The sequence below is a fragment of the Trachypithecus francoisi genome, unplaced genomic scaffold, assembly GCF_009764315.1.
Source record: "Trachypithecus francoisi isolate TF-2019V2 unplaced genomic scaffold, Tfra_2.0 Lachesis_group16, whole genome shotgun sequence".
In the NCBI taxonomy this organism is placed as follows: domain Eukaryota; kingdom Metazoa; phylum Chordata; class Mammalia; order Primates; family Cercopithecidae; genus Trachypithecus; species Trachypithecus francoisi.
The window spans coordinates 49069206-49081799 of NW_022681461.1; the positions used below are offsets into that span (position 1 = coordinate 49069206).

General features: G+C 42.8%; 1 protein-coding gene and 1 pseudogene across 3 annotated transcripts in view; one reads left to right on the plus strand and one right to left on the minus strand.

Moving 5' to 3' along the window:
- SAXO1 (stabilizer of axonemal microtubules 1) overlaps positions 1 to 12594 on the minus strand; it is a 133425-nt gene that overhangs the window by 101484 nt on the left and 19347 nt on the right. The gene's annotated exons all lie outside the window — the stretch shown is intronic.
- Positions 8479 to 9799, plus strand: LOC117098613 (annotated as a pseudogene).

Below are 12594 nucleotides of genomic sequence, written 5' to 3' on the forward strand. Positions count from 1 at the left end.
TGTGAGGCCTGAGCATGTGACCAAGACCTGGCCGGTAAGAAGCTCCCCTCTGCAACTTTAATGTAGACCAATAGGACCTGGCAAGGTGGCTCATGCCTGTACTCTCAGCACTTTAGGAGGCAGAGATGGCCAGATTGCTTGAGCCCAGGAGTTTGAGACCAGCCTGGGCAACACAGTGAGACCCTGTCACAAGGCAAAGGCAAAAGGCAAAGGCAGAAAGAAAAGAGAAAGAGAAAGAAAAGAAAAAGAAAAAAAAAAAGGCCAACTGACGCCAAAAACTCTGGAGTGACACTGGAGAATACAAGCGGAGGGACAAGAATTGAAAAACTACCTATTGGGTACTCTGCTAACTTCCTGAGTGACAGGTTCAACCGTACCCCAAACCTCAGCATCACACAATATACCTTCATAACAAACCTGCACACATGCTCACAGAATCTAAAATAAAAGATGAAAAAAGAATTTTTTTTAAAAATCTGGGGTGACAGTGAAGAATTCATTCTACAGACAGGGACACTGGCAGCGCCAGGACATGGCCAGTGACAGCTGTAGCAGATACAGCATGCTGCGCCAGAGCAGCCCTCAGCAGCCGGCTCACCAGTCTCTGCAGAGTGATTTGGGCTGTGGCTCTGGTCTCCTGGCCTCTCCTGTACCTGTCCATATTCCAACCTTGCCTCTCCACACTTCTGCAAACTGCCCCACAGCCTTCTTCTTAAACAAGCCAGTGTCCATTTCAGTTACTTCAACCAAGAATCCTGAATAATATAACCATTCCAGGAGCTTTCCCTAGTCCATCACTTAAAAATATCCACGCCTGGTGGCTGGCGCCCATAGTCCCAGCTACTGGGGAGGCTGAGGCAGGAGAATCGTGTGAACCCGGGAGGCGGAGCTTGTAGTGAGCCGGGATTGCGCCACTGCACTCCAGCCTGGGTGACACAGCAAGACTCCGTCTCAAAAAAAAAAAAAAACCACGGAACTATTCTCCATGTTTTCCCTTTTTATTGTACTGCATCATGTAATGTTATTTATGATTCTTCAAATTCTTTTTGGGGAAGAAAAGCCTCTTAAAATTCACTTCTAGATAGAGCAGTGGAAGAGAAACAGGAAGGCTTGATTCATGTAAGTGTCAGAATTTCAGGAACTGCCATGGTTGGCAGGAAGGTGCAAAGAAGGCTTCCAAGACCAGAACCCAGTTTAGGAAAGGCTCCAAGATGAGTGTGAAGTGGGACATCATAAGAGAGCAACACGGGTCATTCCAGCTTTGCAACGGAACATGTTTCAAAAGTCAATACACGGCTTTTGGAAGCCTGAAATACATTTCTCACAACGTATTACTTCACATCATGGCTAGAGTCCCAGGCTAGCCCACAAAAGCCTCCTTAACGTGAACTGCTACATGCAGACATAATCAGGGAAGTTGTGGAAGCAACAAATGAAGCTTTTTAATACACTACCCAAAAGTTATCCAACGGCTCTCAAGAAAGCAGAGGCACCAGGTAAAAAGGCAGATTCAGTAGGAGCAGTGGTTAGAGACAGGATGCTAAAGTCTGGTTATGTGCTTTATATGTCAAATATAGATGCCTTAAGAAGTCTCTTAATTTTCTTGGTTTTTTTTCGGGTGCATATGGATCTCAGCTTATTCTTTCTATCACATGTACCCATAGTTCTCTGTAGGAGCCTTTCAAGTCCAATAATCATATTAAAATAATCTTCTTTGCTGAGACATTAATGACAAAAAAAAAGGCTCTTCTGTCTTTCCAGAAATCTGGGTTTCTAGTGTTGAAAGTGACCCTAGAGATAATTTTGTCAAACCTCCTGTCCAATGCCAGAGCCCTTTCCATAGCATCTCACAGACACACACCCAACTCAAGGGTCAGAAAAATTCTATTTTGGCCGGACATAGTTCGCTCACACCTGTAATCCCAGCACTTTGGGAGACTGAGGAGGGTGTTTAGCTTGAGGTCAGGAGTTCAAGACCAGCCTAGCCAAAATGGCGAAACCCCACCTCTACAAAAAATACAAAAATTACCCAAGCATGGTGGTGCATGCCTGTAATCCCAGCTCCTCGAGAGTGTGAGGCAGGAGCAGTGAGCCCAGACAGCACCACTGCACTCCAGCCATGGTGACAGTGAGACACTGTCTCAAAAGAAAAAAGAAAGAAAAAGTAGACCAATTCAGTTTCTTATGGTTCTAACTGCTACAAAATTCTTTATTAGTATTGATCCCAAAACCACATGGGTCTTGGTTCCACATTCTCAACAATCCAGAACAAGTAAAAGCCCTCTTCTGTAGACTACAGCATTGGAATACTAGGTTTTTATCCATCCATCGCCTGCTGTTGTCAAGTTCAAGTTTTCTCACTTTCAGGATGCATTCCCCATAACCTGGCCATCCTGGTCACCAGCAGGTATACCAAAAAAAAAAAAAAAAAAGGTGTCCACATGGAAAAGCATCTTTCAGTTGTGGTCTGACAAGGCAAAAGTCCAGTGAAGTAATTACATCTGCTAACCTGGACACTCTAGCTCCATTTAGCGTAAAACTAAGTTAATGCTTCTTCACAGCCACATCATACCATCAGATCACATAAAACTGTAGCTAAGTAAAACCCCAAGACCTTTTCACAAACTGAAAAGGCCAAGATAAACCACTTCCATTATGACTATGTGTAATTGATTTTTCATTCCAAATGTCAAACTTCATGCTTACTCTTGCTAAGTTCCAGCTTGTTTGGGGCCCAGCATTTCAGCCTGTCAAAATAATTTTTTTTTTTTGAGACAGGGTCTTGCCCTGATTCCTAGACTAGGATTCAGTGGTGCGATCTCAGCTCACTGCATCACTGCAACCTCCGCCTCCAAGGCTCAAGCCATCCTCCCACCTCAGCATCCGCAGTACCTGAGACTACAGACACGCACTACCATAACCAGCTAATTTTTTGTTGTTGTATTTTTTGTAGAAACAGGGTTTCACCGTGTGGCCCAGGCTGGTCTTGAATTCCCAGGCTCAAGTGATTTGCCTACGTCAGCCTCCCCAAGTGCTAGGATTACAGGCGTGAGCCACTGGGCCTAACCAAGATAAGTTTGAATCTTCATTATCATCTATTATGTTTCCTATGTTCTTCTTATTTTGTGTTCTCAGCACATTTGATAAGGGTGTCTTCTGTGTCTTCATCCATGTTTTGATTAAAAATGAATAAGACAAAGCTAACAAGAGAGTTCTAGGGCATGGGGATATTGTTCCAGTATCACTAACAATGATGATATTGTTCTAAGCAGGTAAAAAGCAATCCATTGACACTCTTTTGGCCTGCTTGTTCAATGACCTGGGAATCCACCTAGCCTGATACTATCATCCAACCCATCTTTCACTAACTTTATCCACAAGGATATCTTGGCAAGAATCTTTGGAAGACCAGTTGTTTCCTCTTCATTATTTTCTTCCTATCTACATCCTTATAACCTAAAACAGCTCTCCTCTAGCTGCCCAGTTTGTTCTATGTAACCCCACTCCTCCTGGTGCTCAGCTTATTAGACCACAGGAGACAGCCTGATGCCAGAAGAGCCACCTGTCACAGGCTGGACCCAACCAGGTGCTCTTTTCTTTGGAATTTGGAAACAGCACATTAAACTCTTCAGTTCTCTGAAATGAGAAGTGGTATGATGCTAGGGCTGGGGCAACCACAGACAGCCAACATGCAGAGGAAGTCAGAGTGCCCAGAAGAAAACAGATCAGACACCCCAAGAGCCATGAGGTCCGAGAAAGACACATACTACCAACTAGCCATTCAATTCTGGAGAAGTCAGGAAAACATCTGTCCACCTTCAGGTCTGTGCCCCATGTCCCGTTTTCCCTGACTTCTCTGGAGGTCGCCAGCTGAGGCTAGAGAAGACCTCTGCAGACACCTTCAGGGCCCTGACATGGAAGTTGTCTGGACCTGGAAAAACACCACTATAGATGGTGGGAACCTCACTGCCTGAGGATCACTGATTTTTGAAAGTCTAGAGATGTTAAAGGACCTGAACAAGTTCACAAGGCTTATAAGTAATTAAATCCAGGACTGCAATCCCAGTCATTGCATGTTCTTCCCCTAATATTACTCGCTGCCTTCCCATTTGAAGCAAGATAAAAGAACAAAGTATTCAATTGACTCTGCTCTTCATTTGGAGCTGCTGTTCACCAATGGTATGTAGATTTTCTTATTTGGAGAAGACTTGAAATGCATCATACTTGAAAGAGAAATTGGACTGTTATGGGAAAAGCCTGTGATTTTTAAAAATAGTTACTGCATAATGGGTAATTTCTAAAAGTTAAGTTATTGACCAGCACTGGGAGAAACTTAACTGATTTTTTACATTACAAACCCAATTTGTTAACATTAGAAAGAGGGGCTTTTGGATTGTCTAGATATTTAAAACATAAGGATATATTTTGCTTAGTGGCTAACTTGACAGTCATTTAGAAATACTGTTCTTTCCTTTTAGAGAAACAACCAGAGAAACTTCAAAGTTTCTTTGAACAAGATGGTAAAGACAAAAAAAAACAAACAAAAAAACAGAATAGTAGGGTATGCTATGCAGGGAGTTTGTCTTTAATCCCCAGAGTCATCGAATACTTACAAAGTTCTAAACTGAATAGCAACTTAACCTTAGTGTTTGTTAATGTCAGTCTGAACTCACAAAGCCTAACAAATGCTGGACTCAAATGCAGACATCCCAGAAAGGGCAGAGAGCCTCCCAAAGTATAAAGAGCACATGAAGTCTTTGCAGACCATTCTTATCATCCAAATTTAATTAAGCCCCCCAAACACCAGATTATATCCCCGAGTTAATTCTTTGCAGGGCATTTTGTATTACCTGCAAGTTAGTAAACAAACATAACTCTCTAGAGTACCAGCTCCACAGAGCTTCTGGCAGGATCTCCCACTCAGACTCAAGTGTTCAGGCAAGTATGCTTCCTCAGGCTTCATTGCCTAGAACACAGACCTTTATGCTTATTTAGTAACATCTACCTATGCCTTACTGTGGATGCAGGCGTTGTTCTACCTGCATATTTAATACTGATTCAATCCCCTCAATAACTCTGTGAGTCAGGTTCTATCTCCATTTTACTGATGAAAACACTGAGATACACAGAAGCAGAAACTTCACTGTGAAATGGTTCAACATGACACAGCTAGGGAGTGGAAAGGCTGGGATTTGAACCAAGATAGTCTGGCTCCACAATCTGCACTTGGAACCTCAATACTCTGCCACTTCTCATAGTAAATCATGACTTAATCATTTGTTTAATCAAGTTAATAAAAAGGACAAGAATGAAATGGAGATAAAATATATTTAATGAAGTATTAGTAAACTACAAATCCACTCAAAAACCAAAACATTAACAGATTTAAAGTCAACCTAATTCAGATAATGGGCATTTCTGAAGAAGCAAGAAGGAAAGAAGGAAAAAAAGAAAGGAGAGGAAGGGGAGAGGAGAGGAGAGGAGAGGGAAGGGAGGGGAGGGGAGGGGAAGGAGGGAAGGGAGGGAGGGGGAGGAGGGAAGGGAGGGGAGGGGAAGGGAAGGGAGGTGAAGGGAGGGGAGGGGAGGGGAGGGGAGGGGAGGGGAAGGGAAGGGAGGTGAAGGGAGGAAAGGAGGGGAGGGGAGGGGAAGGGAGGGGAGGGGAGGGGAGGGGAAGGGAAGGGAGGTGAAGGGAAGGGAGCCAGGCAAAGTGGCTCACCCCAGCACTTCAGGAGACCGAGGCAGGGAAGATTGCTTGAGCCCAGGAGTTTGAGACTAACCTAGGCAACATAGTGACATCTCATCTCTGTATTTTAAAAAAGAAGAAGAAAAGAAATTCTACTCTTTTAAGGCTTTTTTGGGAGGGGAGAAGACTGTTTTATCTGTTTTACTATCAGCTCAAAATCCATCCATAGCTCTTTGCTGGTGAGTTCACATTCTGAGACATGTAAGGGTCCCTCTGCAACTTGCCTCCAGCAAGCTTCTGGCACGATCTCCTGGCAGGCTCAAGTGCTCAGGTGGACATGATATCTTCCATGTCTCTCTGACAGCCATGCCCTGCACCAGAGGCAGTCTCACTCAACTCCAACACACCCTTTTCCTCCAGGGCCTGTGCTCCTCTCCCACCTAATCCTCACACCAACCTTAAGAATAAGGTATTGTTATCCCTACTTTACAGAAAGATAAAATGGTTTGCATATGCTCCCACAGTTAAAAAGTGGCAGAGCCAGCATTTGAAACCAGGCAGTCTGACTCCAGCTTCACTTTCCTCATTACTTCTCCATCCTAAAGCCTTCCTCGGCTACCCGCTCCCAAAGTGCCTCTCCCATCCCTCACATCCTACATCACTTGTTTTATTGGTCTCATTCATCTAAGGGTAGCTATTTCCGCCTCTCCACCACCCATCCCATGTCATCTTTCCAAATAAACTATAAATCACTTGAAGGTCAGTAATAAATATTTTAATAGCGATGGAGGGAATGATGTTTAAAACTGACCACTACAGAACAGAATTAGAACATGTTACTCTGAACGGATCCATCATCAGACTATAAGGTCGAATAGATCATATTTACTGCTGTAATTTGAATATGAAGTTGTACTCTAATTTAACAATATCTGAAATATCACATATACCCACTTGTACTCATTTTATAAGGTGAAAGGTATTTATGAACAATTAAACATTAATTCTGATATCAAAAAAGGCCATTTTTAAGGAGCATAACATAGCTTAACATGAAAAGTACATGACATCTACAATAAAAATTCAATCTTAAAGGGAAAGTTTTCCTTTTTTTTTCTTGGCATTTCTATCTGGATTCTGCTAAAGATAAGTCATCAGCAAGTATCTGTTAAAGGCTGTTCTTTGTCTCTTTATTCCTTAATCAGAATTTATGAAGTCAATTTTATTTAAATTAAAAATAAGAATTCTTCTTAAAACATGTAATATCAAACCAAGTCCTCAATTTTTTTTTTCCTTCCTCTTAATTTGTAACAGAGACTCTAAGAAAATAAAATCTAAGGTTAAGGAAATTTCCATCAATGTGAAGAAAATATTTTCCAAAATTAAAATAACAAGTTCCTCCCTGGTTAACATAACTGATTTAAGTTGCAGATACATGGCTGCCCCTGAGATCACCTTCCTCTGCAAGCTTTGTGAAAGGGCCAAATCCACATCCTTTTCAGCAATTTTTGAGTCCTCTATGGGACTACCTTTTTTTATGAAATGCTGCACATACTACCAATGCTTCATAAATATTTCATGATACATTACCCAGTCCTGGAATTTCCTGCAAGATTGCACAAAATCTTTAAAATTGTGCACTGTAAGCCATAAAATAATCAGATATAAAAGTAAGCTATATCAATCCCTTCATTAACAATTTTTTTACAAGAATTTTAGAAAAAGTAGTGTTACTACATTTTATTCTCAGGAATAAGATTTGCTATTTATATTACTGTTCTAAAAGGCTTTTAGAATTACACTTTTTTTTAATATCAGATACTATTTTCTCAGTTGGACAAGAGCCTTCATATGGTACTCTACAGTCAAAAATGGCCCATTGTGGGAGCTGGGGGGACTAATTAAGTTGGTTAATGGATACAAAAATACAGTTGGATAGAAGAAATAAATTCTAGTGCTCGATAATACAGTAGGGTGACTATAGTTATAATTTGCCATATATTTCAAAATAGCTAGAAGATTATTTTTAAGGTTCCCAATACAAAGAAATGATCAATGTGTGAAGTGACTGATCTGCTAATACATGTTATATGCATATATCAAAATGTCACTTGGACCCCAGAAATATGTACAATCATTATGTATCAATTTTTTAAATGGTCCAGTGTGACTCAAAAATAGACTGGACTGTAAATTTTAACACCTAGCACAGTGTCTGATACCCAGTAAAAGATGAATAAAATTTAATTGATTGACCTAAATTGTGCCTGAAGCTTGACAAAACGTGTTCCCATATATTAAAATTAATCTCAATGTTTCTATTTCCTCATCTGTAAAATAGAGCTAGAGACCGCTAAGATCCCTTTCAGCTTTAAAAGGCTGATTAACATTTTACTTTATTTACAGCAGCCCTGCCTTGTGCCACGCACTCCCACCAAACCATAGTTTCAAATTTAGTCATCTGGGAAAGAACAGCTCAATAGACTGAAAACATCCCCAGGGAAAAGACAGGCTAAAATCAAGGAATCGACTTTCCAAACTAAGCAATGCTTCTATGTTGAGGGACTCATAGTAAGATATTAATATATGGGAAAATTTTTTTTAATTTTCAAAATACTGTAAAGATGGAAGGTGGTTTAATATTATAAAACTCTGGGCCAGGAGTGGTAGCTCACACCTGAAGTCTCAGCACTTTGGGAGGCTGAGGTAGGTGAGTCACAAGGTCAGAAGTTTAAGACCAGCCTGGCCAACATGGTGAAACCCTATCTCTACTAAAAATACAAAAACTAGAAGAGAAGATGGTGACCGTGTGGGATGAGGCCAAGCAAGATGGAACTGGGGAGGAGGTGCTCAAGATGTCCATGGAGATCATACACACACACAGCTTCTGGACAGTGAGATCAAGATCATGAAGAGTGAAATGTTGAGAGTCACCCACAAGCTCCAAGCCATGAAGGACAAGATCAAAGAGAATAGTGAGAAAATCAAAGTGAACAAGACCCCGGGGTACCTTGTCTCCAACGTCATCAAGCTCCTGGATGTTGATCCCAATGACCAACAGGAGGATGGTGCCAATATTGACCTGGACTCCCAGAGGAAGGGCAAGTATGCTGTGATCAAAACCTCTACATGACAGAGGTAGTTCCTGCCTGTGACTGGACTGGTAGATGCTGAAAAGCTAAAGCCATGAGACCTGGTGGGTGTAAACAAAGACTCCTATCCAATCCTGGAGATGCTGCCCACAGAGTACGACTCGCGGGTGAAGGCCATGGAGGTGGACGAGAGGCCCACGGAGCAATACAGTGACAATGGGGGCTTGGACAAGCAGATCCAGGAACTGGTAGTGGCCATTTTCTTGTCAATGAACCACAATGAGAAGTTTGAGAACTTGGGGATCCAACCTTTGATGTATGGGCCCCCAGGGATGGGAAAGACTCTCCTGGCCTGGGCCTGTAGGGCACAGACTAAGACCACCTTCCTAAAGCTGGCTGGCCCCCAGCTGGTGCAGATGTTCACTGGAGATGGTGCCAGGCTAGTCCGGGATGCCTTCGCCCTGGCCAAGGAGAAAGAACCCTCCATCATCTTCACTGATGAGCTGGATGTCATAGGCACCAAGCACTTTAACAGCGAGAAGTCCGGGGACGGAGAGGTGCAGAGGACAATGCTGGAACTTCTGAACCAGCTGGATGGCTTCCACCCCAACACTCAAGTTAAGGTAATTGCAGTCACAAACAGGGTGGACATCCTGGACCCCGCCCTGATCCGCTAGGGCTGCCTGGACTGCAAGATCGAGTTCCCGATGCCCAACGAGGAGGCTCGGGCCAGAATCATGCAGATACACTCCCAAAAGATGAACGTCAGTCCTGACGTGACCTACGGAGAGCTGGCCCGCTGCACAAATGACTTCAATGGGGCCCAGTGCAAGGCTGTGTGCATGGAGGCGCGTATGATCGCACTGCGCAGGGGTGCCACGGAGCTCATCCATGAGGACTACATGGAAGGCATCCTGGAGGTCCAGGCGAAGAAGAAAGCCAACCTACAGGACTACGCCTAGGGCGCAGCAGGCCAGCCCCGGAATCGCGGCTGAAGTACGCAATAAAAGATGGTTTAGGGGCCAAAAAAAACAGAAAAATACAAAAATTAGCCGGCCGTAGTTGTGGGTGCCTGTAATCCCAGCTGCTGTGGAGGCTGAGGCAGGAGAATGGCGTGAGCCCGGGAGGCAGAGGCTGCAGTAAGCCGATATGGCACCATTGCACTCCAGCCTGGGTGACAAAGCGAGGCTCCGTCTCAAAAAAAAAAAAAAGTTATAAAACTCTGAAGGGTAGCATTTTTTCAATAACAGGAAATGCTGGGGATAATCAGATGCAATTGGAAACATTATACTCCCATATACAAGTTATTCCATTCAAAGCACTCCCCCCCACCATGTGGCTTCTGAAGTCAAGATAATTAAGTGGTACATTACTTTCAAAAAAATTTTTAGATGTTGGCCTTACTGTATTTTTACAAACCACAAATACTTTGCTTATTTGGTGCTCATTATGTTGAAAATAGAATATTATGACATTTTATGGTAATAATTCCAATCGCAAGATTTTGATCATCAAGGAAAGGAGCAGAGTGTTGTTATGGAGGCAAAGCCTTGAGCTCGAAGCAGTAAAATATGTCTGATTTTTTTTTAGCCCAGCAAAGCTCATTACAAAGTTTTACGAGTGGTTGGAATCTTTAAATTTAGACATTTGAAACACTTTTCACTTTGTAATCTGTCATCTACTCCCAAAGGCGTACCACTTTCCTGAGCTCTGCTGGACCCTAAACTCTAATTGCTCATTTTAGAAAACTTAAGATAAATCTATTTAAAAATAAAATAAAATCCAGAACTCCAAAGATTTTGCTTTTCCATTTAGGCTGATTTGGTTTAACCTGCAGTGAGAATTGATCAGGAAAAGTCTGCCATCTTGTGGTCAAATATAAGAACTTGCTCCAAGAGAGTCACCCATTGGTGGCTTTTCCCTAGCAGCCTTCGGCAGCTGCTCCTGCAGACGGACACCTTCTTATTCAGGCCTCTGAGCATCTCCAGAGCCCCCTCGCCAACAAGTACAATGTCCTCAAAAGTTAAAGTTGAAAGGACATTAAAGAATTATTTACTTAAAAAAAAAAACTTTGGAAGAAGAGAATGTGGGAGAGAAGGGGGAATAAATGTGCCTCTCTCCCTCCCTGGCAGCCCTGAGGGTCTCCACAAATCTCCAGTGACTCACTCAGGAACCCCGGTCTCCCCCTCCCACTCAAGGGCACTGTCTCCGACTTTTTCACACACTCTTGTCTTCCAGACTTCCCATCGCTTTTTCCCAGGACCTCAGTCTGGAAAAGCCAAATAGAGACTTCCACAGCTTAGAAAATACCTATAAAATTCCTCACTCCATCCCAACCAGTCACTGAGCAGATTTAATTGGGGTGGCAGAGATCAAGAGTTCCAAGATAATGAGACTCAAGATCAGTGTAGTCCAACAGAACTGTCTGCAGTGATGGAAATACTCCATACCTGCATGGGCCGGGATGGGAGCTACTGAGCACTAGAAAGGTGGCTTGTGCAGTTGAGGAACTGAATTTTTAGTTTTATTTAACTTTCATTTATGTAAATGAAATTGCCACAGCTGGCTACCATACTGGACAGAACAGCTCTAAATCTTATTTTCCTAACCCAGTCCAGCACGTTATGACCTTGACAAACAAAAAACGCAATCCATTCATTCAAAAACATATGCATCAGCTGTTATAAAGAAAACAGTATGTTGCTGTAACACAATGCACACACAAAAAGAGAAAATATCTGTTTTCCCAGCGTATATATAATTAATCAAGGATATAAAGCATGCTGATGCATAATTAGAGGATGAGAACACAGGGAGTGGGGTTCTTCTTTGATGGGGAGCCACAGGTTAATGGGGAACTTGCAAGTGAAACACGACCTTACAAGTCCAGCAGGAGGAGGGAACATAGGTATTTTAGAGAAAGGGCAAGGGTAAGGATCAGAGAGGGGAGATCAGCAGGTCCGCTCGGGATGCTAAGAAACCTGATCCAATTCAAGGTGTGGTTTCATGTAAGGGAATCATGGGAGAAAAAAAACTAGAAAGGTACTTTAGGACCAGTTTCCAAACATAAAAATGAGAGAACCAGGGGGGTTATAACGGGAATAAAAGGGAAGGGACCAATTAAAGAAAGATTATAATGGAGGAGGGACCCAGACTTTAGAAAAGACTCAAAGGTGCCAGGCACGGTGGCTCACGCCTGTAATCCCAGCAATTTTGGAGGCCAAGGTAGGTGGATCATTTGAGGTCAGGAGTTTGAGACCAGCCTGGCCAACATGGTGAAACCCTGTCTCTACTAAAAATACAAAAATTAGCCTGGCATGGTGGCGGGTACCTGTAATCCCAGCTACGTGGGAGGTTGGGGGCAGAAGAATCGTTTGAACCCAGGAGGCAAAGGTTGCAGTGAGCAGAGATCGTACCACTGCATGACAGAGTAAGACACCACCTCAAAAAGAAAAAAAAGAAAAAAGAGATTCAATGCTGTGGTTGAGGGAGAATAAGAGATGATTCAAAATTTTCACCCAGGGTGAATGGAAGATTGCTGGCACCATGAATGGGGCAGATACCAGAAGAACGTTTGAAGGTTGTTGAAGCTGAGATTAATGAGACAGATGGATCACCAAAGCACTTTGAGAAGGTGACAATGAAACTGGAATTCAGAAGACAGGAGAGACTATTGGCTGAAACCATAAAGTGGAGGAGAAAATACAGGATGAGGAGAGAAGAAAAGGAGAAAAGACACAAGAACAGACTCTGCTTCGAATGGAAAGTGATTCCTTTGCAGGGAAAGAATGAGAACAGAGTCAGAGAAGGAACACCCAA